Genomic DNA, 26,238 nt, shown 5'->3' with positions numbered 1-26,238 from the left:
GGGATGGTGGAAATGGCTGAGAGTGATAAAAAAGTATAAACCTCCAGTTATAAGATGGGTAAGTCTTGGGGGTGTAATATACAGAATGGTGGCTATAGTTCATAATACTGTACTGTATATTTGAAAATTGCTGAGTAGATATTAAAAGTTCTCATCACAAGAAAAAAATGTAACTATTTGAGGTGATGGATGTTAACTTATTGTGATCCTTTCATAATATATGCATATATCAAATCATTATTCTGTGTGCATTAATCTAATACAATATTATATGTCAATTATATCTCAATCAAACTGGGAGACAAAAAGCTCCTTTAAAAAGTTTTTCTGTAGAGGGAACAAAGCAATGGAACAGCAAAGGGCAATGGAAATAGGACCAAGGTAAGTTTTGGTTTGGTTTAATTTAGTTTATTGTTTATTTTTTATTTAAAGGCATTAAGGATTATATGAGAGAGAGAGAGAGATTAAGTGTGTGTGTGTGTTAGGAACACTTAACATGAAATGTATCTTCTTAGCTTTTTAGGTATACAATATGGTCTTGTTGTCTTCAGGCACAACAGACCTCTAGAACTTACTCATCTTGCATAACTAAATTGTTATACACCCTAATCAGCAACCTCCCTCATCCCCCTACCCCCAGCTCCTGATGAACACCATTTTATTCTTGGTATTTATGAACTTGACTATATTTGATACCTCATATCTAAGTGGAATCCTGTAGTGTTTGTCCTTCTATGGCTGGCTTATTTCAGTTAGCATCATATCTTCAACTCTTATCCTTGTTGTCACATATTGCACGGTTTCCTTCTTTTTTAGGGCTGAATAATACTCCATTCCATATATATATATGCCATTTTGTGGGGTTTTTTTTTTTTACCCTTTTATTTGCTGCTTGACATCTAGGTTTTTTCCACATCTTGTTTATTTAAAGTTTATTTAACAGTTCTTCAAAGAACGTTAGAGTGGGTTTGGCTTAGTTGTGCCATTGGAAAATACAGCAGTAATCGTCAACTTTTAGCCAATATGTGGAATATTTGCCGTATGTCAACACTGTGCCAGGTGCTGATGGAGACATAGAAATAGAAACTAGATCCTTGTCTTCAAGGACTTTACAGCCAAGTTAGGGTCATAAAAATCATTTAGGAAAGAAAATAATGGAGCTGTTGGCATACCAGTAGAAAGGTCCATAGATGGGAATGAAAGTAGATGGTGTATAGACTCTGGTGATACGGGAGCTCAGAACAAAGAGAGAAATGGAGACAGTATTTAGTCAAATTCAGTGAAAATGTTTATCAACTACAAAGTGTCTAACAGGGTGCCTACTTCTCTAGGCCTTATAAGAAGGAAAGGAAATAAGTATCTGATGTTTGCACCTCTATCTTAGTGGTACATGAGGGGCTCACACGGGCATCAGACTGCCTCACCAGCTCTGTCACATTAGGGCCTATTTCAGTTTACCCAACCTGTGTGAATTCTTAGATGGCGAAAATAACTCTAGGAGATAAAGCAAGTGTTAAGAACATAACAAGCATTTGTCTATTAACTACTTTAAAAAAATGGCAATATCATATTGAAATGATCCATTTACCTGGCTGACTGCTTTGCTAGTGTTTGAGCTCCTAGAAGGCATAGACTGAATCTTCTTTATTTTTATACTTCCTGGGATTTATTTACATATCCCAGACTCAGGGTCTGGTACATGGCAAATGCTCAGTTACTTTAAAGACAATAGTGCGACCTCACTGGAGAATTTTGATTGTTCCATATGCATGTTCATAGTCCAGGTGATAAGGTAATAATGAATTCTGATCTATTGACAGCATGTACTGTGTATGAGGAGCCACATGGGTTACAAAGATGCCCAAATCCGTCTCTTCCTTTTATGGCCTAGAAGGAAAGGCAAGGCAAGGTCATCAGAGATGCTGACAGTGCATTCACAGCTGGAGGATCCAGGACGGGAGAAGTTGGCCTCCCACACTCTTCCTCCTGGAATCAGCTCACAGTCAGACCTTCTTCCCACTGCTTCCCCTGAGTTAACCTGAGAAAGGCATCTCCAAAAGTACCATGGTACATCTAGGCTCTCTTTTTTTTTTTTTTTAATTTATTTTTTATTGGTGTTCAATTTACTAACATACAGAATAACACCCAGTGCCCGTCACCCATTCACTCGCACCCCCCGCCCTCCTCCCCTTCTACCACCCGTAGTTCGTTTCCCAGAGTTAGCAGTCTTTACGTTCTGTCTCCCTTTCTGATATTTCCCACACATTTCTTCTCCCTTCCCTTATTTTCCCTTTCACTATTATTTGGGGTTCCCAAGGGCGCCGAAAGGGACAGAGGGCCAGAATATGTATTTGAACAAATTCTAGCTGAAAACTTTCCTAATCTGGGAAGGGAAACAGGCATTCAGATCCAGGAAATAGAGAGATCCCCCCCTAAAATCAATAAAAACTGTTCAACACCTCGACATTTAATTGTGAAGCTTGCAAATTCCAAAGATAAGGAGAAGATCCTTAAAGCAGCAAGAGACAAGAAATCCCTGACTTTTATGGGGAGGAGTATTAGGGTAACAGCAGACCTCTCCACAGAGACCTGGCAGGCCAGAAAGGGCTGGCAGGATATATTCAGGGTCCTAAATGAAAAGAACATGCAACCAAGAATACTTTATCCAGCAAGGCTCTCATTCAAAATGGAAGGAGAGATAAAGAGCTTCCAAGACAGGCAGCAACTAAAAGAATATGTGACCTCCAAACCAGCTCTGCAAGAAATTTTAAGGGGGACTCTTAAAATTCCCCTTTAAGAAGAAGTTCAGTGGAACAGTCCACAAAAACAAAGACTGAATAGATATCATGATGACACTAAACTCATATCTCTCAATAGTAACTCTGAATGTGAACGGGCTTAATGACCCCATCAAAAGGCGCAGGGTTTCAGACTGGATAAAAAAGCAAGACCCATCTATTTGCTGTCTACAAGAGACTCATCTAGGCTCTCTTTTCCCTTTTGAGCTTGTGTCTAGACACAACTTCGTAAAGAAGTAGATACAAAGGAACGTAAGTTTTGAGGGCTTATGAGGAGCTGGACTGGAATGGGGTCTCTTAGACATTATCCAGGATACTTGGAATGACTTTGCATCATAAGCCACTATGACCAGAATAGTTCTATAGCTAATGAATTAGTTACAACTCTCTTTAGCCCTCTGATATCTCCATTGTAATGGAAAATCTTCGACGAAGCCTCCTGACAGACAGAAGCACAAGTAATCCCAGATGTGGATGTCAGTTCCTTCTTTTTTTTTTTTTTTAAGATTTTATTTATTTACCCATGAGAGACACAAAGATTGAGGCAGAGACACAGGCAGAGGGAGAAGCAGGGAGCCTGCTCCCCTGCAGGGAGCCCGATACGGGACTCGATCCCAGGACCTCGGGATCACGACTTAAGCAGAAGGTAGATGCTCATCCACTGAGCCACCCAGGTGTCCCTGGATGTCAGTTATTTCTACTGGACCTTGGAAGGTATCTCAGGGTTTCTGGCAAAAACTAGTTTAGTTGCTATTCTAGAATCGAAAGACGGAGCAAACCAAATAATGATGCCGTGGTATAGAGGTCAGCTCAGGAAGTACTGGAGAAATGTTCATTTTCCTAATAACATTATCACAAAGCTCCACAGCCTGTTCTAAGCAGGAGAGATGTTTCAGCCTTCAGACTGATGCTTTACACCAGCCCGAGCAGAATTGTGTCCCCTTTTCCTCTGACTAACACGTTTACTGACAACACGCTGAGTTTTGGATCTCCTGACAGAAACTCTTTGAAGAGCTCACGTAGGCAGTGGCTTTAGTTATTGTCCAGAGAATAAACCCGAAGTTCCACAGTATCAGCTATGAAAATACCTACCAGGCTGGACAAGCTGCAGATTTTCAAGATTTGCTTTCTTCCCTAGAAAAATACAAGTATTACAGTCCTCTGCTCCTGGGATATTCCACAGAATTAATTTATATCAGAGGAAAGTCCTTACTAGATGCTGAGCACTATGCAAGGTGTTTGGGATACAAGAACAAATCCAGCAGAGGCTGGTGGTCTAGGCAGGCACCTAGGCTCAGAAGTGAACATCTCTCATGAGAACATTTGAGGTGGCAAGGCAGCCATATGCATGGATGACTCAGGAAAGCAAAGGAGCCTGTGGTCAATTCTCCTTCAGTCAGAACAGAGCAGAGGCCCTAGGATTGAGATGTGGATGGTGAACAGGAGATTTCTGGGTCCAGAATTATGGGATGGAAGGCGTGGTGCTCGAGGGGAGGAGGAATTCTAGGTGGAGGGAATGGTAGCCAAAGACAGAGGGCTACTACCACCAGGCACGTGCCCCTGCTCCTGCAGAGGTTTGCCTCTTGGATCTTTACCCACTTGCCAGGTGTTCTTTAGATTAGAAGTGATGACAGAGGCAAACTGGAATTGAGTCTGAGTCCTTCTCTCATCTCACAATGAAGAAGGAGCTGCAGGGGCCTGAGGACCCCACATTCCCTGGGAACACCATCAGCTCCCAAGCTCCCATCTCCTGCCCACTTTGCACAACATTTCAATACAGTGTCTTGTGAAAGCAGCTACTGTCAGCACTGCTTTCATTGTCACCATCTCTATTCAGGGGCAACTTCAGGAGAGGGCTCTGTGGGCATCCGAGACTTGCTGTTGGAATCATAATGGTGTTATGAGGACAGCAAATGCAATAAACCGGAGAGATGAGTGGCGGCATCTGATGCTGGAGGACTGAGTCACGGAGACCACTAGGGTGGACATCCCCATGGTCACTATTTATTTGTTTACCTGACTTCAAAATTCTCTCTGGGAGCTGCATAGACAAAGCCTGCTTTATCTTTCCAAACATGAAATGCTAGGTAAGACACATGTTAAATGAAAATAGCCTTTTTAGTCACAGGCAATATTTTTTGAAATTTGACAACAGACTCAGTTAAATTCACAAGCCTATTTTCTGTTTGGAGCTTACTTTGTTTATGGGGTTAGTGACAATTTAGCAATGAATGACTCTAAGGAAGCACAGCACAGCTGATACGTGGCATGCTTTCAACTCCCAAAGGGCAATGTGTTACACTTCCACGTCTTCTGAATCTTCTGCTTCATATACTGGTTTTGAAACATTTGTTGTACTGGTAAACAGAGGACAAATCTTCTTTTTCAGTTCTTTGTTGGTACTATCCTTCTCCCTATTTACTTATTTTCTTGACTGACATCTTTATCTGTATGTGTCCTTGCTTGGCAAAGAGTCTACAGTTTAACACAAGCTGGAAGGGATGTTAGGAGGCTATGGTAACAATCTAGGGGAGCTGGCGAGGGCTCAAGCCAGGATACTGAGTGGGGGTGGATATGTGGGCTGAAAAGGGAATGTCCAAGGTCCCCCCACCCCCCGCCCCAAGTTGCTAGCTTGGGGGACTTGGTGGCAGGTAAGGCCCAGAACCAACACAGGAGAAAAAGTAGCTCTTTTGAATGTATTTGGTGGAAGGTATGTGCAAAACATCCAGGTGGATATTTAACACACAGCTGCTTACGCAGGTTTAGAATTCAAGAGTGAGAATGACAGCACCAAAGAGGTGATTCCATCTGCACTTATTTTCATATATGATAGAGTTCCATCCAATTCATCCCACCCCCTCAAAAATCAGAAGTTTGCAAGGTCACACAGGAGTTGCAATCCACATCAAGGAAACATATTTATTTTGATGTCAGTTTCTCAAATCCTTCCTTTCATCTTTTCTGCCAGAGACAGACTGAGAAATAATATGGAACTGGAAGAAGCAAAGTACATAAAGGAAGCAAGTAAGAATACATCCACACTGCTGAGTACCACAGCCACTCAGAACAGCTATTGGCTTTTCTAGTTGATCTTCTGGCAGAACAGGGTATCTTGAAGTTCTTGGAAGGAGCAGATAGCAGTTTTAACAACTTAGCACATGAGCATGAATTTTCTACATGGACAATAGCTCATCATAGAGCATCTGGCCCAAAGTGCCTGTGGTGGTATAATGAGTTAACACCAGAGTCATCTGACAGATGATAAAATCGTCCTGGCAGTTAGGATGGGTTGGACCGGCGAGAGGGCATGCACAGAGCACACCGCACTGGTAGTGTAGTTGCCCGGAGTGGTGCTTCTCTGTGACCCAGTGGCTCCAAAGTATCAGGAAGCTAGAAAGCTGGAAACACCAGTGTTGATTCCTTTCCTGAGCCAGAGCACGCCAGCAGCTGAGAAACCACACTTCTCTTGTCTTTTCAGCCAAACCATGAGTTGGTCTGTTCTGTTACTCTTGTCTCCCAATTAGACACCCGGAGCCCCTCTACCACCTGCCACACTGCAAGATGGGTCCAGCTGCCTGGTGTGGGAGAGGGATGATGAAGGATGAGTTCTCCAGCCTGGAGGAAGGTAAAAGAGCAATGGAGTCCCCTAGAAATGAGCAGAATTCACTTCTAGGGAGGAAAAGGGAACTGCCTTCCCCTCAGAGAGCCAAAGCATTTATGAAAGGCCATCACTGGTCACAGCGGTGGTAGCAGTTTATGACTTGGAGGAACCCTTTATAAAAGCCACGAGGACTTTCTTTAATGCAATAGTGCTGCACATTCCCATCTCTGATGAAGTTGGCTTGGAGGTTAAATAAGGAAGTAGAGAGAAGTTGTACTACATAGTACCTAGTATTTAATAGATGGTAGTACTTATCATTTGAGGCATTTGGGGATGTCGCTATGATCACACTTCAGACCAGAATTTGAGTCTCAGCTCTATCCCATGCAAGCTCTGAGACATAGGCCATGTCAGTAACTCCCCAGAGCCATTGGTTTTACAATCTCTAAAACTGGGTCAACAGTATCTACCCCGAGGCCATTGTTGAGCCTTAAGATCAGATGAAGTAAGTAAAAGGCTTTAATTTGAGGTAGCATTAGTATTATTTTTGGAAATATCTGATCATAGGGCTCTTTTCATGCTTCACATTTCTGGAGAAAAATGCCCCTTGACAGAGTCAAAAGCAGATTCCTCTGGGACCATACCCGCATCTCAACACTACTGTGAATTTAACCTAGGTGTTAACTTAAACTGAGATTCTCCATAAAGGGCCAGAAAGAGTATAAATATTTCAGACTTTGTGGGCCATATAGTCTCTGTCCCAAATCCTCCACTCTACCATTTGTAGGGCTGAAAGCAGCCATAAACAATACGTAAACCAACAATGTGGCTGTGATCTAATGAAACTTGATTTACAAAAACAGGCAATTGGCCCAATTTAGCCCATAAACATAGTTTGTTGACTCCTGACTTAGACAAATACACATAGAGCTCACCTCAAATGTAGGTGCTTGCTGATGAGTCAAGGTTAAAAGAAAAGCAGATGCCAAATACTAGAAATTCCACTATTAGAAAGCCATTCTTTTGAATTAAGCATTGATCCATACAGAAAGGAGAGGTGCCTGTCAAAATGGAAATAAAGAGAATAATAAGTGAAGATTAAGCTTTAATTATTTTAAAGATTTTGTTTATCTATTCATGAGAGACACACACAGAGAGAGGCAAAGACATAGGCAGAGAGAGAAGCAGGCTCCCTCAAGGGGAGCCCAACGTGGGACTTGATCCCGGTACTCTGGGACCACACCCTGAGCCGAAGGCAGGGTGAACGCAGACGTTCAACCACTGAGCCATCCAGGCAACCCTTAAGCTTTAATTTTAATTGTAATAGTGTGTAACTCTTGAACTGACTGGCCTTGACTTTGCTGGGTGTCACTAAGCATCTGGAAGGAGGAGAATTAAAAACGGGTAGAAGGAACCAAAAAGGGAATAGGTTTGACTAGGACTTTCTCTGAGATCTTCCAAATTGAATGTCTCCACTTAGACTCCTTCCCCTTCCGCATTCCATCCCCACTTCCAGCTAGATTTCTTCATGATACAGAGCAAACCAAAGAGTGGAATCCTTCCTTGCCTCTTTCTGAGGCAGTGGCTGGCTGCTTTCAATAATAGTTCCTAAAGCCTGAGGTCACAGATGTGAGTGCTGGCAGGGCTTAGAGAAGCAGCTCCCCTGAGGGGTCAAGCAGTCTTGGAAAGATGAGTAAAAGAGGAAGCTGCAGGTATGGAGACCCAGAGGGTGCATGACATTGGGAAAATGGTGAGTGACAATTCTGTGATGGAATGAGGTGGGGCCATCTGGGGACACAGAGCCAAGCAATCTGGTGGAACCCTGGGAATGGCTTTCTTATTCTACAGACAGGATTTTATCTGTAGCTGCCCTTGGAAGTGAAATCTATTACAGTTTTTTGGACCAAGTGATTTCCACAAATAGACACCTTTGCTGCCCCATCACATCTCTACTTCCTGCCAGTCTCCATACTGCAAATATTAATCTACAGCCACTGGCTGTCCAAATGAGATTCACCTCTGACATATTTGCAGGGACCTCAAGCAACTGCAAGGCATGTATACTTCTATGAATCTATCCTTACCATGACCACCAGCACCCCAGAATATTACCCAACACCAAAGCATTCGCAAGTGCCTGATTAATGTTTGTAAGAATTAATTCACAATTGACAACTTCAATGCTCACATCACATGAATGATCACCTTGTCCAGTGTTAACACAGGGAGAGAAGACTGTACTAACCACTAATATCTCCTTGCCCCACTCCACCCCTGTGCCCTGTGAGGATGGTGAACGGTGGGAAGAGGAACAAGTCCACATCCATCTAGCCTCCTGGGAGCCCAAATCCTTCTACATGCCTTTTTTTTTTATCCCACTCATGGCTGCCCATGTAGCTTAGAAATCCATCAGACATTTGAACTTGGTTTGAATGGAAATGGAGATGACCCAACAAACCCACTTTAACTATCTTGCTTAACTTAGCTTTGTAACTCCATGGTACAAATGTGTGCTAAGAATGCATCAATCCTCCTGTACCCAAGTTAAGGAATGGAAGAATGTTCTAGGAGTCTTCCATGACATTTAAGGCAAAAGTCTTCATTAAGGAGTACTTCTTCTTGAAGGAGTACAGTCACTGGGAGTAAGGAGTGGTGGTGGTGGTGGTGGTGGGGGTAGGTGGAGTGAGGCAGGACAGGAGGGAGAGCCTAAATGGGGGCACTAGCACACTCATCATGCTTGGAGCCATGAACAACTGAAAATTCCATGTCTTAGCATTCATTTCCCAGAGGCCTTATGAACTACTGTCTCAGGAGAATCCACCATCTTCTCCATCCAGGAGAGGAAGGTATCCACCAGATCTTGACCCCAGTGGGGTATTGACTACTCCATACTTCACAGCTGCCCATGTGTGGCACCAAGAAATTCCCACAGTGAGTCAAACTGCAGTGACAACAGGGATCCCCAGTGGAAAGGTGAGAGGCATGCAGTGCTGGCCCACAGGGATGTGGTCAGGTTGGGCTCTTGTTGGTCTTGCGTGGCAGCTAGACCAGAACAAGGGGTCTGAGGCCTTGGGTACTGGTGAGTGCAAAAGGATCTAAGATAAGATGAGACATGAGAGCTGTCCAACATACTGAAATGTCCTGCCTTGGGTGTGGGACTCACTGACATGTACTTTCTAGCTGTGGTCTCTTGCAGAGATGGACTTCAGTCTTATTCAACAATTCATTTCTTCCTTCCTTCATTAACCAATTCGCCCCTGTATGCCAAACACTGTGATGAATAGTATAACAGCTCTGTCTTTCTGGAGCAATGGAAGCACCTCATCTATGATTTGAAAGCAACCCCAGCCTGCCTCTCTGGCTGGTCCTCCTGAGGCTGTGCCCCACTTACTTGGACCAATCATCCCCTTAGTTTTACTTGGAAGTGTTAAGTTGCCCAAAAGACTCATGCTGTAGGGCCCTAAGGCAGCAGGTGGCCCTAGAAGAGAATGTGTCTCTTCCAAGGAAAAAAAAATCTTTCCTGTAAACCTGAACACTGCTACTTACCCTCCTTCCCAAGTCATCATTCTGTAAACACTCAGGCCCAGGGCATGGGGTGAGGAGCTCCAGCATTCCACAGTGGGACCTTGAATTGTTAACTCAGACTCCAGGAGGAGAGTAGGAGGACCTACTCTATAGGAGGAGACTCCTACAGAGGCCTGGCATGCCTCAGTGTCTTCAAATCTGGGGACTGTCAGAAGAGAAGGGTCTGAAGTAAATTCTTATAGGTCAGAAACAAGAAGAGAAAAAAAATAGAAACAAGAAATTACTAGTTTTGTATATTTGTGTTTCGTCCATCCATTATGTCATTTGGCTATGGTTCACCGTGACCATGACCACATGTTCTTATGTCCATGTTACAGATGTGGAAACTGAGGCCAAGGGATTAAATCACTTGGTGAAGGTCACAGAGCCTGTGAAAGGTATTTCGAGGGCTCCAACCATGTTTTGGAAGTGAATGTCACCTTTGTCCTACCCAGAGGTTCAGCCTACGCAGGCTGGTCCTCCAGTCCACTGACCCAGCAGCCCAGTGCTGGCTCCTGCCAATCCTCACCCGCCATATGGGAGACAGGGGCCTTAGGACCCAGGGATTTCCCCCAAGGTACTTTAGCTGAGTATTGTCAGTGGGCAAAATGCCAGTGCTCAGGGCTCCATCTTCCCTCCCGTGCCCTCCATCGAGCCCCCTCCTCCCTCACCTAGCACAGAGCCAACTCACTCCCGGTAAATTCAGTGTTTTTCCATTCCAGTGAGCTCAGCCTTTACTTTGATTTGGGTGCAAGCAGCTGCAGGTGCCTCAAGTCATCATCTGCTCTCTTTCCCCCTCTCTCACTGCAATGTCATCCATGTTTACTTGCTGCTCTGGACTTTAGATTTTGTCAGAGTGCCAATCGGCGGGGCCGCCAGGCACCACAGCTGACAGTCAAATCTGTGATGCTGAATCCTTCTTCTGGAAAAAAGGGCTAAAGAGGTTAATACACTCAAGTCAGGATAAACACACCAGCTGTTAGAGTTTCTAATATTTAATATCATTATCAAATAAATAACTCAGGAAAAAAATCACACACACACACAGGCACACACACAGACACACATACCATAAAAACCCACAGCAGCCCACTGCTTCATCCACAGCGGTTAAAGAGAATATTAATAAATTATCTTAAAAGCCTCCACAATGGGGTAATGGCTAGGACACAATTAAGAAAACATTTGCATATAGCCTGCTGCTGTTCTTGTCCAGAGACACCCTCCCCAGGTCAGCGTGGAGAGAGGAGCGGGGTGGGGGGAGCAGAAAGTAGAAGCAATATAGAGCAACAATTTAGGTTTTCCTCTTGGTCCGGGAGGCTCTCGGCTCAAGTCACATTTCTTTTGCTTTTGTGTTCAGCGGGGACATTCCAGATGGATCTCCCTCTATTAGAAAATACACCACACTTGTAACTACAAAACACAAGATAATTTTTTTTTTCTTGAGGAAAATGTGTATTCAGACAAATTTTGCCTTAGTAACCATTTTGTGGATCATGGGTTATTTAATTGACCAGTAGGCAGTGCTTTGTTGTTGTTTGCTCTTCGGTCTACTTTGTGCACAGATACCAGCCAGAGTGATGAGCATCTATTTTTCCTTTGTAGTTCTAGCCTTCTGATTCCCTGAACACTGATGTTAAGGTTGAACAGGACAGAATTTTAACGGCTTGTTAACTGTGTCAGGAAATTGTAAGTCCACTTTTTCTTTTTTTCTTTCTTTCTTTTTTTTTTTTTTTTTTTGCCCCAGCTCACTGGCTGCTGTTCACCTGGGCTACAGGAACAGAAAATGATGATCATCGCATTTGGGGAAAAAAAAATGAATGTGGGCTAATTTTTTTTAAGGCTCCAACAAAATGTTTTCCAGGTCACAAAGCACTGAGCAAAATGAGCTCCATATCTAGTTTATGTTGTATATTATAAGGGAAGCTGGTCTCAGCGACTCTGTTAAGGTTCCATGAGCATTTTTTGAGATAAAGCCTTCATTTCAAGGGGCCAGGGTTGAGCTATTTCCCTTCTCATCAAGCAAAAACCTGGCATCCTGTTTGTCTGTCCAGATGTATTTTTGTTTGGGGTTTTACACTGTTTGATTGAGATCAAGTCATGAATTTCTGCTCTCTGGATGGGCAGAGGAATGACAATTTATGAAGTCTGAGGATGCGTGTTGTTTAGCTCAAAAGCACAGCCAGATGAATTTGGGTGAGAGGGACTGCTACATGGCCAGCACGGCCAATATCAGGTCAATTTGTCTTTCACAAACTTTTAACAATCAGACCAGGAGGGTATAGTTTTAATAATCTCTGCTACCTGGAGCTATCTGGGTGGATCAGATATCAGGAATCCAAATAATTTAAATGGGACTTTGTTCTAATAAGACTTTTGTAGCAATTTTCCTGTCAATATTGTATCTGTGTAAAGGCTACCAAGATGGTTGGACCATCCACACACATTCTGGTTAATGCTGGGAATGGTGAACATGTAAATGACTTCTGCCCACGTCTCTCTGCCTTTGGGTCCTTGATGAACTTCCAACGGCTCGGTGGCCCCTTTGCTCACTCAGGCATCCTCTCCACGTCCGGCCAGGTCCCCGAGTTCTTCAAATGAGCTTTTCAAGCGTGTAGAAAAAAATGCAGCCAGGGGGCAGGAATGAAGACAAGAATGATGGATCCACCCAGGGAGACCAAGTGGGAGGAAGGGGTGTCTCAGAGCAGATCTCAGTGGTAAGGTGACCAGCATGAGTCCTCACCTCTCAGCACAGTGGTTATAGAGAGAATGAAACCATGCCTGAACTTTAGGTATTTGATTGTTTTCTTAATTTCTATTCAGATGTATCTGGATTGGAGATGAGACCAAAATTATTGTTAGAATCATGAGGACAAAAAAGGGAAGGGAAGGAAGAGGAAAATGATAGCAGGGAGAAAGGGAGAGGAGAAAGGAAGGATACAAAGAGAGGGAAGAGGAAGGGAGGGTAGGGAGAGGAAACCCAAAGCCAGCTCTCAAATGCAGAGCTGTGCTGTCCCGCTGTCCTCTGGGTTTTTGCACAAACGGTGCCCTCTGCCTGATGTCCTTTCCCCCTTCTGTCCTCCACAAGCTCTGACTCATGAATCATGTTCTGGGTCTAGATCAAGCCATCCTGCTCCTCAGTACAGAATTGAGTGTCTTCTTTCCCACCCTGTTTCATTCCTCCTCATTCATGAGGCTGGCTCTGCATTTCTGTCTCCCCCAGGGAGGAAACATCTCTACTTCATAGCTTCCCATGCTCTCCATAAATCCTAGCTTTCCATAAATGTTTGCTGAATGAATGAAAGAACAAGAGATGAATGAATGAATGAGAATGAGAGAATTGAGGAATCTAGAGTTTTACCCCCAAAAAAAGCCATTACGATTATTACCAAGCTTATTTAGGAGCTGAGTGATGTCCTTTTTTGAACAACTGTACATATAAGGAGTTAAGATGACCCAGGCTTAATCATCAAGGAAACTACACGAGTTGTAAGTCTGAGACACGTGAACTTAAAAGCAGTTTTGCTTTCCTATCTCAGTGACGGAGCTTCCCTGTGAGTTCACTGCACCTGAGATCGGGTCAGCTCAGAAAACAGGAACAAAGTAACAAGGGTCCCTCCGTTTCTATCCAACTTTCACTTCCTGACAGTCTTATCACCTCACTTTATTCCCAGGAGGTCCTTGTAAGATGAGGAAGAAACTGACTTCCCCCTTCCCTGATGGGGAGATAGGAGCCCAGTGGGCTCATGGTACTTGCCCTGGGCAGCTGGAGAAGGGGTAGGGTGCAGCTGAGGGTCAAACCCGTCACCCCCCTGGGCTCCTATTGCCCCCGTGTTGGTGCTAAGCAGGATGTGCTTTATTCTCAGGACCCGGTCCTTGATTTACACCATCCAGAACTTGGAAAGCTGTAGAAAGGAGGATGCTAAGCTGCTTTTCTGCTTGTCTTCAGGGTTAAAAAGCAGAGAAAGGATGAAACAGGAGGATTGACATTAGACTCCAAGAAGAACTTCCCGTTGCTAGGATGCAGTAGAAGCTGGAAGAAATTAGCAGGCGTCTTAGTGAGTTGAACTCTGCTGCGGTGATTTCTCCCATAGAATTACAAATGTCTTAACCTTCTTAGGCCTGATTCTCACTTAATTCCCACCTCGGGACAGGTGATGGGCAAGCAGGCACCATAGCCTTCACTCTGAATTCTCTGCCTCACGCCAGTTTAAGCCCCATGCTTTATTTATGTGAATTTTGTTTTCATGTAGACATGTTACTCTCCTTGCTGTAGAAGGTGGTTCCCCAAACTGCTGCAAATGTTCCTTGTCTGTATATTTTATTCATATGGATCCGTTATTGGCCTATCCCTTCCTGAAAGAGCTGAAATTTGCCCTTGAGGCATCAGATGGAGTAGTCAAATTGTCAAATGTGTCTCCTAATTGAAGTGAACGTTGGCACAATATTTGTCGACTGGAAATAAACAGCCCCAGTGAAGTAGCAGGTTTACAACCTTCATGTGCTTGTTCCGGTCTTGCTGAGAGTTGAGGGAGACGTGCAGAGACAGAAGCTATTTCTCCTGGAAATGAGAACCCCGGAGGGGGAGGTGGGAGGCTGTCTTAGACTCCAAATCTCCCAGAGCCAAGAAGGGCTAACCTGGAGCAACTGCAGTGCTGCCGGTGAGGTTTATTTCCAGCACTCCCGCCTTGCCTGTCCTTCTCCTTCCCATTCTGGGGCACCTCCTCCCCTAAGACCCAAGGGTCCAAGATCAGCCTGCTTGCCAGCCTGTCAAATCCTCTTATGGGCCAGTCTCTGCTATCAGAGTTTGAGGAATGAAAAGTGAAAGGGCGATCAAGTCAAAAGGACCCCAATGACCATCCCTGTCTTTTCCCAGCATCTCTGGAGCCCCAGCAAATGCACAAGGTCTGGTTCAATATTGCCCAAGCTCTCCTGGACCCCTGTATGGGTCCCTCTGACAGCAGGGGGGGGCGGCAGGGAATGGGGAGTCAGTGCTAAAGCCTTGCACGCTGCAACCCTAGATGCATGGGAGAGCGTTGGTTCCTCCCAAGGTCACATGTTGGAGCAGGAGAGTGGGAGGGACCCAAGTCAAACCTGAAGCTGAAAAGCTTGCCCGTCTGTAAGGCTGTGGAAAATCACAGGTGGAGGGAGTGTCTTTATGCCAGTCTTGGTCACTTCGGGTCTGTCACTCCCTACCACTTTCTTGCTTTCCTCAAGAGGCCAGTCAGAAGTAGGCCCTTTCTCCCATGAAAGTTCCCTCTGGAGTGGATGCCTCTTGCCCCTGCTCTCCGTTTCTTTCTTCTGGTCCATTCCAGCAAGCCCCCAGGCCACCGTGACAGGCTCTAAGCCACCAGCCCCTGGACACCCTCCTCCACTGTCACCCTGTTGGAGTCGTAGTTCCAATACACCAGGTTCCCACCAGGGAGTTGGGTGGATTCCAACCCCGGGAAGGTCTTAATCTGTTCTCTGTTTAGTTTAGATGGGGGAGCTAGCCTGAAAGTATTAACAAGCACAGTGAAGCTTCGTTAGGCTTCTCTGGTAATGACTGGATTTTCTTCACTTCCCCTGAGAGAAGAGAGAATAGGAAAGCGGAGAGACCAAGATAGAACATTCTTGCAGTGACCCTGACAAGGCATCTCTGCTCAAATCCCTCTTCAGGATAAAAGGGAAATTGCATTTCTAAAGTCCCTTTAACTCACCTCATAAAGACTTTGCGAGGTCAGGGCTAGGGATTCCTCTGATGTGAGGGTACTGCTACTGCTAATTCTTCTCTGCCCCAGCACTTCCCTCTGATTTGTAATGATCTGCCCCAGTCTGTCCAGACAACGGATTAGAGTCTTTTAAGGACAAAGCTACTGCTTTCACCACTGCATCCCCAGCCCCCAGTACAGCCTGTCTAGACTCTCGCTATTTGTTGAACTGAAGAAACTTTCCTAACTAAACAAATGAATGAAACTCAGACACCTATGCCCAACCCCCTTTCCCACCTCAGCCCTGACCTTTATCAGAACAGGTAATCCAAGTCAGCTGCCCTAAGAAACTTGAAATCAATCCCTATCACCAGCTTTTAGGGACAGTATGATAAACCTTATAAAGTGAAATCATGGTTTTACAATTTTTTGTTGTAAGCCATTTGTTCTTTAGGATTAATTGAAACCCATTGGTGATAGGAGTGGGGACACAGTATAGTTTCTGTATTTTAAGCTTGACCTCTTCTTGCAGATTCATGCCTTTGCCACCTTTAAAGGACAAGTCTAAATAGACAGATTGGGAAATGTATGTTGGAGATAGGATATTTTAAAATGCAACCCAAAATGTTAGCAAGCAGCCAGCCAGCAACCTAGCACATTTAAGTGTCAGATCAGTTCCATAGCTAATGAGATCCGGTCTCCTAACATGTCTTTCTGGAATGGAAAGAAATTTGTAGAAGCTCGAGACTTGACAAAGCCTTGTTTAACATGTTATTACTTTATCCTCCCCTGAATCTTGAACACATGCTATTTGAGAGCTTGGTTCTAGAAGATAGCAAAACAAAGAAGTGATGATGTCAGGTGTCAGGGACAGAAAACCAGTCTCTCCTCTTCTATTGGGTAAAATTAATCAGGAATGGTTGACCTGCTCATAATCAAGAACACAAACTAGGCTGCCATCACATGGCTTATAAAGACTTCCCCATGTGACATTCCATGTGTATTGGAGATGATACAGTAACATAGGATTTTTCCAGCATGTGCTCTTCCAGAAAGGCTGAAAATGTATAAAATTACCTTGGGGAATAGGTTTGCATGGAGAACAACTTTTCTGTCTCCCTCCTGTTCTCCTCAGTGACCTCCTAATGGGCAGATCTAAAGGCCTTTCCAAATTTTCATTTTCCTTGATGTCTCCATAGCACCTGATATGAGTGACTCTTCCCTCATACTTAACAAGGATTTTCATTGTCATGATCCCTATACTCATTATATATCATGCCTTAGCTGTGGTGCTAAGCATTTCATATATTGTACCTCATTTGCCTACAATGACTTACAGTCTTCCCTCTCTTGGCTTGGTTCTAGGTCCTGCCCCTTCCTGAGTGTCTGTACCTATCCCTCATCCTCCTCTTTTCACCATCAACTGACTCATTCACTTGGGCTCCGCTCTTGGGTCTCTGCTCTTCTTTCTCTTCTTCAAAGAAGCCATCTCCTCCCATGATTTTCTGTTACCTCAGAGGGAATGACTTTCACATTTGTTATCTTTGGCTCTCACCCACATTACTTTTCCCAGCCCTACATTTTCCACTGCCTGCTGGACATTTCCACCTAGGTGTTCCACCAACACCTCAAAATAACTGAAAACAAGTTTGCTATATTTTTCTCAAAAATGGCCTCCCTCCCCATTTCCCCATTTCTACTGATTGTACCAGAACTCTAGTCTTCATCTACCTTAAATGCTTTCTTCTTCATCTCTTCATAGTTCCTCAGCATCTCAGTTCCATGGAGTCTTACTTTGTCAGGGCTCCTTTCCTTCAGATTCCACTCCCATGATTGTAACTTGGGCTTTGTCACTGAATGCTTCAGTTAGTTTCGTGTTCTCTTGATTGATCTCTCTGCCACCTTCAGTCTCATACTTTGCTGCCTGATTAATCTCCCTAAAACATTACTTCCTTGAAGTAACATCCTAATCAAAATCCTTCCTGATCTCCTCACTGGCTTACTATTGGCATGTAAGACTTTCCAGAAGCTAGCCCATATCAACTTTTCCCAGAGCAAATCCATGACCCCTGAGTGCAAATTGGTCTCTTCAGTATCTTTTTTTTTTTCTTTAAAGCTAGAGAGAGAACACAATTGAGAAGTGGGAAAGGAGCAGAGGGAGAGGGAGAGAGAATCTTAAGTAGTTTCCTTGTCCAGAAGAGAGCCTGGGGGGCTCAATGCCACAACCCTGAGATCATGATCTGAGCTGAAATCAAGAGTCAGATACCTAACAAACTGAACCACCCAGGTGCCCCTCTTTCAGTACTTTTGAAAAACTTGCTTTACATAATTTTGCTCATTCTGTTACTATCTTTTTATGATATTCCTCTTGTCTTCCATCTAATGCAAATCTTACCAAGTCTACATGCTTGGACTTTAGTAGTTTGGTCCTCAAAAAGCCATTTTTCCAACAGCATTTGCTTACTTTGGGTCCCGTTTTGGAAATTCCCATAATACTTCAGGCTTTTGCAATATTATTATATTTGCAATATTAATAATATTTGCAATATTATTATATTATATTTGGTGGTATGTGACCAGTGATCTTTGATGTTACTTTTGTAATTGTTTTGGGACACCATGAACAGCGCCTATATGATACAACAAACTTAGCAGACAAATGTGTGTGTTCTGATGGCTCTATTAACTAACTGTTCCTCCATCTCTCTCCCTCTCCTTAAGCCTTCCTATTCCCTGAGACACAATATTGAAATTAGGCCAGTTAGTAACCCCACAATGGCCTTTAAGTGTTGAAGTAAAAGGAAGAGTCACATGTTTCTCACTTTAAATCAAAAGCTAGAAATGATTAACCTTAGTGAGGAAGGCATGTCAAAAGCCAAGATAGGCTGAAAGCTTGGCCTCTTGTGCCAGTTAGCCAAGTTGTGAATGCAAAGGACAAGTTCTTGGAGGAAATTAAAAGTGCTACTCCAGTGAACACACAAATGATAAGAAATTGAAACAGCCTCATTGCTGATATGGAGAAAATTCGAAAGGTCTGGAGAGAAGATCTAACCAGCCACAGCATTCCCTTAAGCCAAAGTGCAATCCAGAGCAAGGCCCTAACTCTCTTCAATTCTATGCAGACTAAGAGAGGTGAGGAAGCTGCAGAAGGAAGATTTGAAGCCACCAGAGATTGATTCACAAGTTTTAAGGAAAGAAACCATCTCCGTAACATACGAGTGCAAGTTGAAGCAGCAAGTGCTGATGTAGAAACTATAGCAAGTCATCCAGAAGATCTAGCTAAAGAGAATTAATGAAAGTGGCTATACTCAACAACAGATTTTCAATGTAGAAGAAACAGCCTTTTTGGGGGGAAAAAGATGCCATCCAGTATTTTCTAGCTAGAGACAGAAGTAAATGCCTGGCTTTACAGCTTCAAAGGATAAGTTGATGTTCTTCTTAGGGGCTAACGCAGATGGTGACTTTCTCTTAAAGCCAATGCTCATTTACCATTCTGAGAATCCTAGGGCCCTTAAGAATGATGCCAAATCTGTTCTCTAGAAATGGAAAAACAAAGCCTGGATGACAGCACATCTGTTTACATCATCATTTACTGAATATTTTAAGCCCACTGTTGAGACCTACTGCTCAAAATAAAAGATTCCTTTCAAAAGATTATTGCTTATTGACAATGCACCTGGTTACCTAGGAGCTCCGATGGGGATGTACAATGAGATTTATGTTTTCAAGTCTGCTAACACAACATTTATTCTGCAGCCCATGAGGATCAAGAAGTAATTTTGACTTTCAAGTTCTATTATTTAAGAAATACATTTTGTAAGGCTAGAGCTGCCATAGCTAGTGAGTCCTCTAATTAATCTGTGCAAAGTAAAATGAAAACTTTATGGAAAAGATTTACCATTTTAGATTAAGGGGAGTTTGGAGGAAGTGATTCCAACTCTCATGGATGACTTTGAGGGGTTCAAGACTTCAGGGGAGGAAATAATAGAAGGTGTGGCAGAAAAAGCGAGAGAACGAGAATGAGAACTAACGCCTGACGACTGTGAGTGAATGGCTGCAATATCAGGATAAAACTTAATCAGACAAGGAACAAAAATGCTGCAGAGAAATCATTCATGAAAGCAAGAGTCAATGGATACAGCAAACTTCATTATTATCTTATTTTAAGAAATTGCCACAGCCACCCTAGCCTTCAACAATTGTCCCCTCGATCAGTCAGTGGCCAGTAACATTGAGGCAAGACCCTCCACCAGCAAAACAATTACGACTGACTTAAAGCTCAGATGATGATTAGCATTCATTTTTTAGTAACAAAGTATTTTCAAATTTAGGTATGTCCAATTCGTGGACATGCGGTTATTATACATTTAATAAATTAGTGTAAACATAACTTTTATATGCATTGGAAAACCAAAACATTTACTGGACTCACTATATTGCACTCTTTGCTGTGTTACAGTTGTCTAGAACTGAACCTGCAACATCTCCAAGGGGCACACTTATAGAGCATTTGCTCTAGCCCAGCGTCTGTTCTAGGCACGGGATACAGAGAAGAATAATCAGCACAGGTTCCTGTTCTCATGGAGTTTACACACTAGGGAGGAAGAGGAGACATAAAACAATAAATAAATAATGAGGTACGTTCAGATAGCAATGACTATTACTTGACTTCAGAACCCCCTTAATGAAAGAGAAGTACTGAATCGCAGAGAAGTCAAAGGCTTTCTCAGTGGTCAGGTAGTAAGCGATTGACAATTCCTAGATCATGGATCATGACTTTTGTTTTTCTTTCCATTACCTACATTACTTCTTGCTCCTTTAGCCCACTGTTAGCATTTCAAGGTCAGGTCACAAGTTTCTCAAACTTGTTCTAGTACTCAGCATGCTACTGGGCATTTTGCAAGTACTCCATGCTTACCTGTAAGAAGAAAGAATTAAGAAAAGGAGAAAGCAGGCAAAGAAGAAGGCCTTAGGGAGAAGTGGTGTCATTCCTATAGGTCACGGATCCATAACATTCATTTTCCTTCTCTGAGTTGATGTACCTCATTAGTGTCATGTGCATATCCATATTACCCAGCCTACCAGAGAGTCTCGGGGTTAGTAAAGATGCTGTCAGGGAGGACTGGCTTTTATTTTCCACTAAATTTCCCTTGCGAGTGGCAAACTCTATCATTTGGACTGTGAGTATGACCCAGGGGGGACTCCGTGTCCAGCTGGCTTCCTACTCCTGACGGTGACAAGTAAGAGCAAACTACAACCTAGCAGGACCATGACTCGGAAGAGTCAAGATGATTTGTTTAAAACGATCTTTAATAGAAGATTGGTCATAAAATGGATTCCTTTTACTTTTCCCTAATCCTTCGCTCACTACTCCTCAGGAAGAAAAAATAGAGAGGGGAGGTGAAGGGAAATGTGATGGAGGGAGGGAAGAAGAAGAATTTATCATAAGTTTCTATTTATAGAATCACAAGGCCGAGCAATAAACTATCTTCAAGGAAAAAGGGTATTAAGATGACACTTGAAACAGTCTCCCTTATACCTAAATGATAATTCTTGTTCCTTTATACCAACTTTTAATGGACTCCATATTGACAATTACGGTTTAACTAACAAAACCTGTAGAGAGGGATGGCATTCCCAACTCTGATTTCCCTTTAAATTATTTTCCATTTAGCGTAAATCCTATAGCATGGCATAAAACTTTATTGAATAGCTCATTTGAGCAGAGAATACTTTTGAAAGAATATTAGTAAACTCTTTCAATGGAGTCAAAACACCAAAATGGAAAATTCAAGTTTTGAAGAGAGCCATTAAGTGTGATTAAACCTTTAAAAAGCAGAGAACAACGTGTGCAGAAACTCTATTTAGCCATTTCATATCTTTAATTGTCCAAAGATTTACTTTAAAAGCACAGACATGAAAGGATGCTGAATGTTACAGTATTTAGAGGGGGGAGTGAAGATAAGCCCCGTTCACCAGCAAATGGAGCTCAGCCCAGAAGTAGGGACAACAAAAGAGGCAAGGACCTGCTTCCTTCTACAATATATAGAGAGAGCGAAATAAAAAGGCAGCAATTCTTGACTTAGCTTTGAGGAGCACAATGGGCATGATTAGGGATCCAGAGTGGGAGCGCGCTGAAGTAGCAGTGACATCCACCAGTTAGCTGGTAATTAGGATGAAAACAGAGGGGAAAGAAGCCGAGGAGCAAGAGATTGGGAGATGGGGGGCATGGGTAAAGCGATTTGAAAAGTAGTTCGTTTTCAGATTTGAAGGATATGAAAAATCACTTTGAGTTAAGTTTATCATCTATTTCCTCAACTCATGCCTCGGAGATAGAGGATAAGACTCGAGAACTGGGATTTTTAAAAAGCCTTCAAGGTAATGCTGCCACCAATGGTTCCTTGGGATGGTTTAGGGGATGTCTGGAGGAAGATGGGAAAGGCTTGGAACATAAATCGGAGAAAAACAACCGGGGAAGGAGGGAGAGAAAAGTGTTCCCAAATGACAGGCATCCAGCAGCTAACTTTCCTGCCCCTCTCTCTCCTCACTCTTAAGTACACAAGGCAATCCCCAGAAGGGAGTCAACTGAGGGGTTCAGGAGAGTGTCAGCAAGAAAGATGATTCCTTCTGGAAGAAGGCAGGAAGGAAACAAAGTAAGCCAATGAGGGAAAAAACAGAAGAAGAAGAGGAGGGAAAAGAAAGTGACAGACACAGGAAAGCAAAATATAAGCTAAATATTCTTTCAATGTCCAGAAATGGAAGTGGACAAAGCCATATGACAATATGTGTTGCACATATTGACAATATTTTTAAAAATAGGTAGTCATGTCTTGTGACTAGGTGTTAATAAAATGGAATAGAAATATGTGGTATTGTGGATGGGGCAGGTTGCTAAGTGGTTCAAGAGAGTGTGAAAATCTGTCGCTTGCAGCTTAGCACTGTGGCCTTGAAGATAGGCCTCAAGGTCAACCACCAGGGAGTGAGAGCCACCAACATGGTGGAGCTGGGGGAGGGGAGGGTCACCAGACGTTCACTGCCACAACCAGAGAATCTCTGTTTTGACCAAGACTGAACTTGAACAGATGAGTATTGCTATAGCGTGTTTTAAGATTCTTGATTTTGAAGGCTCCTTGGTGGCTCACTTGGTTGAGCATCTGACTCTTGATTTCAACTCAGGTCATGATCTCAGAGCTATGTGATTAAGCCCCACGTTGGGCTCCCTGCACAGAGAGGAGTCTGCTTGAGGATTCTCTCTCTCTCCTTCTCCCTCTCCCCCACCCCCACTCACACTGTCCCTCTCTCTAAAGTAAATACATAGATATTAAACGATAAATGAATATATGCTAAAATTCCTGTTTTTGACCATTTCTTCTCATTTTACAGATGAGGAAACTAAGGGTGTGAGAAGCAGCATATTGCCCAAAGTCACTCCACACGTTTGTGGCAATTTGGACCTACGCCTGGAACTCCTTGTTCCTAGTCCAGTGAGCATTTCTCCAGCCACAGCCTTTAGACACAGGAACTTGTCAAGCAAGTGTGTTTTACAAGTGTGTCGTTCTATCTGGTTGGAACATTTTATGGTCATGATTCAATCAGTAGCATGTCTAAATGCACTTAATAATGGGTAAGGTCCTCCCAGAGTGTTATTCAAAGTTCTTTTGAAGTAGAGGAGGTCCACTGAAGTGCAGAGGAATGAACAGGAATCCTTGGGTCGGAAGGAAGTGGGAACTCCACCTGTTGACTGCTTCCATGCTCCAAGTAGGTGACACATGCTACACTCTCTACACCTTCTTACAGCAACCTGGTGAAGCAGGATAAATGACCCTCATTTAGCCATGGAGATGACTGAGGCCCTGCACGATTAACTAGATTGCCAAAGGAGGGTGACAATTCAAGTCTGGGTGACGTCAGAACATTTTGTACATATTTACGATGGGATGTTTCTGGCTTTTTATGCCATCCTTTGCAGGAAGACTCACTTCTTTTGGTGCCAGTTCCAGTATATGTGCTGCCATGGGGGATGGCTGAAGAAAGAAAGAAAAAGAAAGAAAGAAAGAAAGAAAGAAAGAAAGAAAGAAAGAAAGAAAGAAAGAAAGAAAGAAAGAAAGAAAAGAAAGAAAGAAAGAAAGAAAGAAAGAAAGAAAGAAAGAAAGAAAGAAAGAAAGAAAGAAAGAAAAAGGAAGGAAGGAAGGAAGGAAGGAAGGAAGAAAGGAAAAAATAATGAGAATACATTTCCATTAAAGAAAAACTGAATTCAAACATCTAGAGAGAATCACTTATTGCCATGCACTGCTCCTGCTTTAGAAAGAATTCTAAACTGGTCCTTTGGGATGAGCACATCCCTACATAAAGCACCAATTTCCACTTTTAGTCAGCTCATCCTTCAAGCCTGGTAGGCTCTGAGCAGAGACAGCAGAGAACACCCAGCTGTGGGTAAAACTTCAAACTGCCCTTCCCTGCTCCAGGCCCATGGACTTCAACACAACATAGGCTGGGGCTGGGCTTGCAAGGGCCTGAAAGGGTGGCTCTGGCTGGGCCCCTACATTCGGCTCCCTAACACCACATTTGTACCTGCTTTCCTATTATAAAGATGGTACGTAATAGAAATTCCAGAAAATGGAGAAATAATATATGATCCTGACCACCTATATATATACACATTACCAGCTCCAAGTGTGTGTTTATATATATACGTATATATACTCATCCATCATTTTGGCAAATTCTATTCCCCTTCTCTACTTTCATAAATATAGACTCTAATAGTTATAGTCATAATGGCATGTACTTTGTATCTTACCTCACCCCCCCCATCCCCCATTTAACTCTATGTCATAGACTTTCTCCAGGAGGTGTGCGGTTAGCCTGTTTTCCTCCCTAGGGCTTCTCTTCCCTTCCTTTTATTCGCTGCTCCCACCCTATTCTTTCCTTGTTGCTTAGTCTCTCTCCCCTCTGTGTGCTTTTTTAAAAAAAGGTTTTATTTATTTATTAATGAGAGACACACAGAGAGAGAGAAGCAGGCTCCATGCAGGGAGCCTGATGTGGGAATCGATCCTGGGACTCCAGAATCAGGCCCTGGGCCGAAGGCAGGCGCTCAACCACTGAGCCACCCAGGGATCCCCTCCCCTCTGTGTTTTTCTCATTTCATCAAACCTGAAGCCTGCCATAGGCTTCCGGGAGTCATGGGAATGATAACACTTCTGAGTCCTGCCTGGGTGCTGACTGAGTTCTGACACCTGCTTTCTAAACTTCCAGGCATCAAGTTCCAAAGAGCCTCCTGTCTTGGGTCAGTCTCAGGCCAGATGTTTCCTCCAAGTAAATCACGGTAAGTTGAGTGGAAGAAGGGGAGAGGGAGGTTATGACAATGGGTCAGAATCCGGCACAAACGGGAGGGGGACACAATGGCTCAGTGATTGCGGGGGTGGGATAGGAAGTGAGCAGGTTGTGCATTCCCGCAGCGCTAGGAGATGAAGTGCTTCACTGCCTATCAACAATTAGGAAGAATAATGATGATAATCATTCAGATGGCTCCAAGCAACGCCTCCTGAGGAGGGCGACTAAGGCTTCTTGTTTTGTGCTACTCGAAGTCCTGGAGTTAGTTCAGTGGTGTTCGAAGACGACCTAGGAGAAGATCATTTTCATCTTTAAAAAGATGTGCAGAATCACAACTGCTATTCACACGGCCCTTTAAATTCACAAAGACCATTATATCACTTATATCCACAAAAGCAAAGAAAACGTTTTGGGTGGATTGTGAGGAAGATGACATTTGACAATGGAGTTTCACTGAAGTTTATATTATGAAGCTTTCACCAGAGCAGTTAATATAAACACTCTGCAATGATAAGCATTTTAAGAGGGGCCAAATCCACCGACTGGAAATCTAAGACGAAGCGAAGGTATTGCTGAAGAGGGCAGCCTGAATGAGGATGAACATTCGAAAGATGGAAGGGGAAGACATCTGGGGGTGGGGGCGGCTTTCTTGATGAGAAAACATTACCAGCTCCAAGTACTCTAATAAAGGTAAATTGCAATTTATGGTACTTCTTTGCGGTTCAATTTCCTTGGCAATTATTACATTAGAGTGACACTTCTATTGAATTATATGTTTCAATTACTATTAAAAAATCGAAGTCCTTAAGTTCGAGGAAATTATGAATGCAGCTTCTGGAGAGCTCTACCTCTGACACTCCAAGGATAGGATCATTTATCTCCTTAGCGCTCGGAGGTCCATTATGCAGCGTGGGCCAGGAAGGAGCCTGTCGGCACAATAGTGTCCAACATTATCAAAGCACTTCTGGTGGATTGGACCATCTCCGTGCTGTGTTGTGGTAACCCTAGGTGACCGGCTGCCTTTCTTTGCACAGGACACAATGGCAAATAGAAACATTAACTCGCACAATGTTGCGAGAATCTGACTGCATTATTCCCTGACCTCCGGAAAGATAATGTGTCACTTGCTGTACAGAAATAAAACTTTGCAAAACAGTTGGAAATATAATTGTGCACACTTCACTTCCCCAACCACCTTTCTAGGGTTTATTTGCTTGGCCCTTTGGAGTGAGTGAAGGGAGACTTTTTCAGA

General features: G+C 43.3%; 1 long non-coding RNA gene across 17 annotated transcripts in view; it reads left to right on the top strand.

The window, feature by feature from the left end:
- LOC144316324 (uncharacterized) overlaps positions 1-26,238 on the top strand; it is a 34,910-nt gene that overhangs the window by 3,404 nt on the left and 5,268 nt on the right. For 2 of the 17 annotated variants that reach the window (XR_013382205.1, XR_013382197.1), the window contains exons 2-6: positions 6,323-6,423; positions 13,913-14,021; positions 20,113-20,290; positions 23,037-23,137; positions 24,909-24,978. This is a non-coding gene — a long non-coding RNA (uncharacterized LOC144316324). The other 15 variants (XR_013382206.1, XR_013382199.1, XR_013382212.1 and 12 more) reach the window with 12 other exon arrangements.

Source organism: Canis aureus, chromosome 6 (assembly GCF_053574225.1).
Source record: "Canis aureus isolate CA01 chromosome 6, VMU_Caureus_v.1.0, whole genome shotgun sequence".
Lineage (NCBI taxonomy): Eukaryota > Metazoa > Chordata > Mammalia > Carnivora > Canidae > Canis > Canis aureus.
The sequence above is the reverse complement of the archived record's forward strand: the minus strand, read 5'-3'. Positions and strand labels throughout refer to the sequence as shown.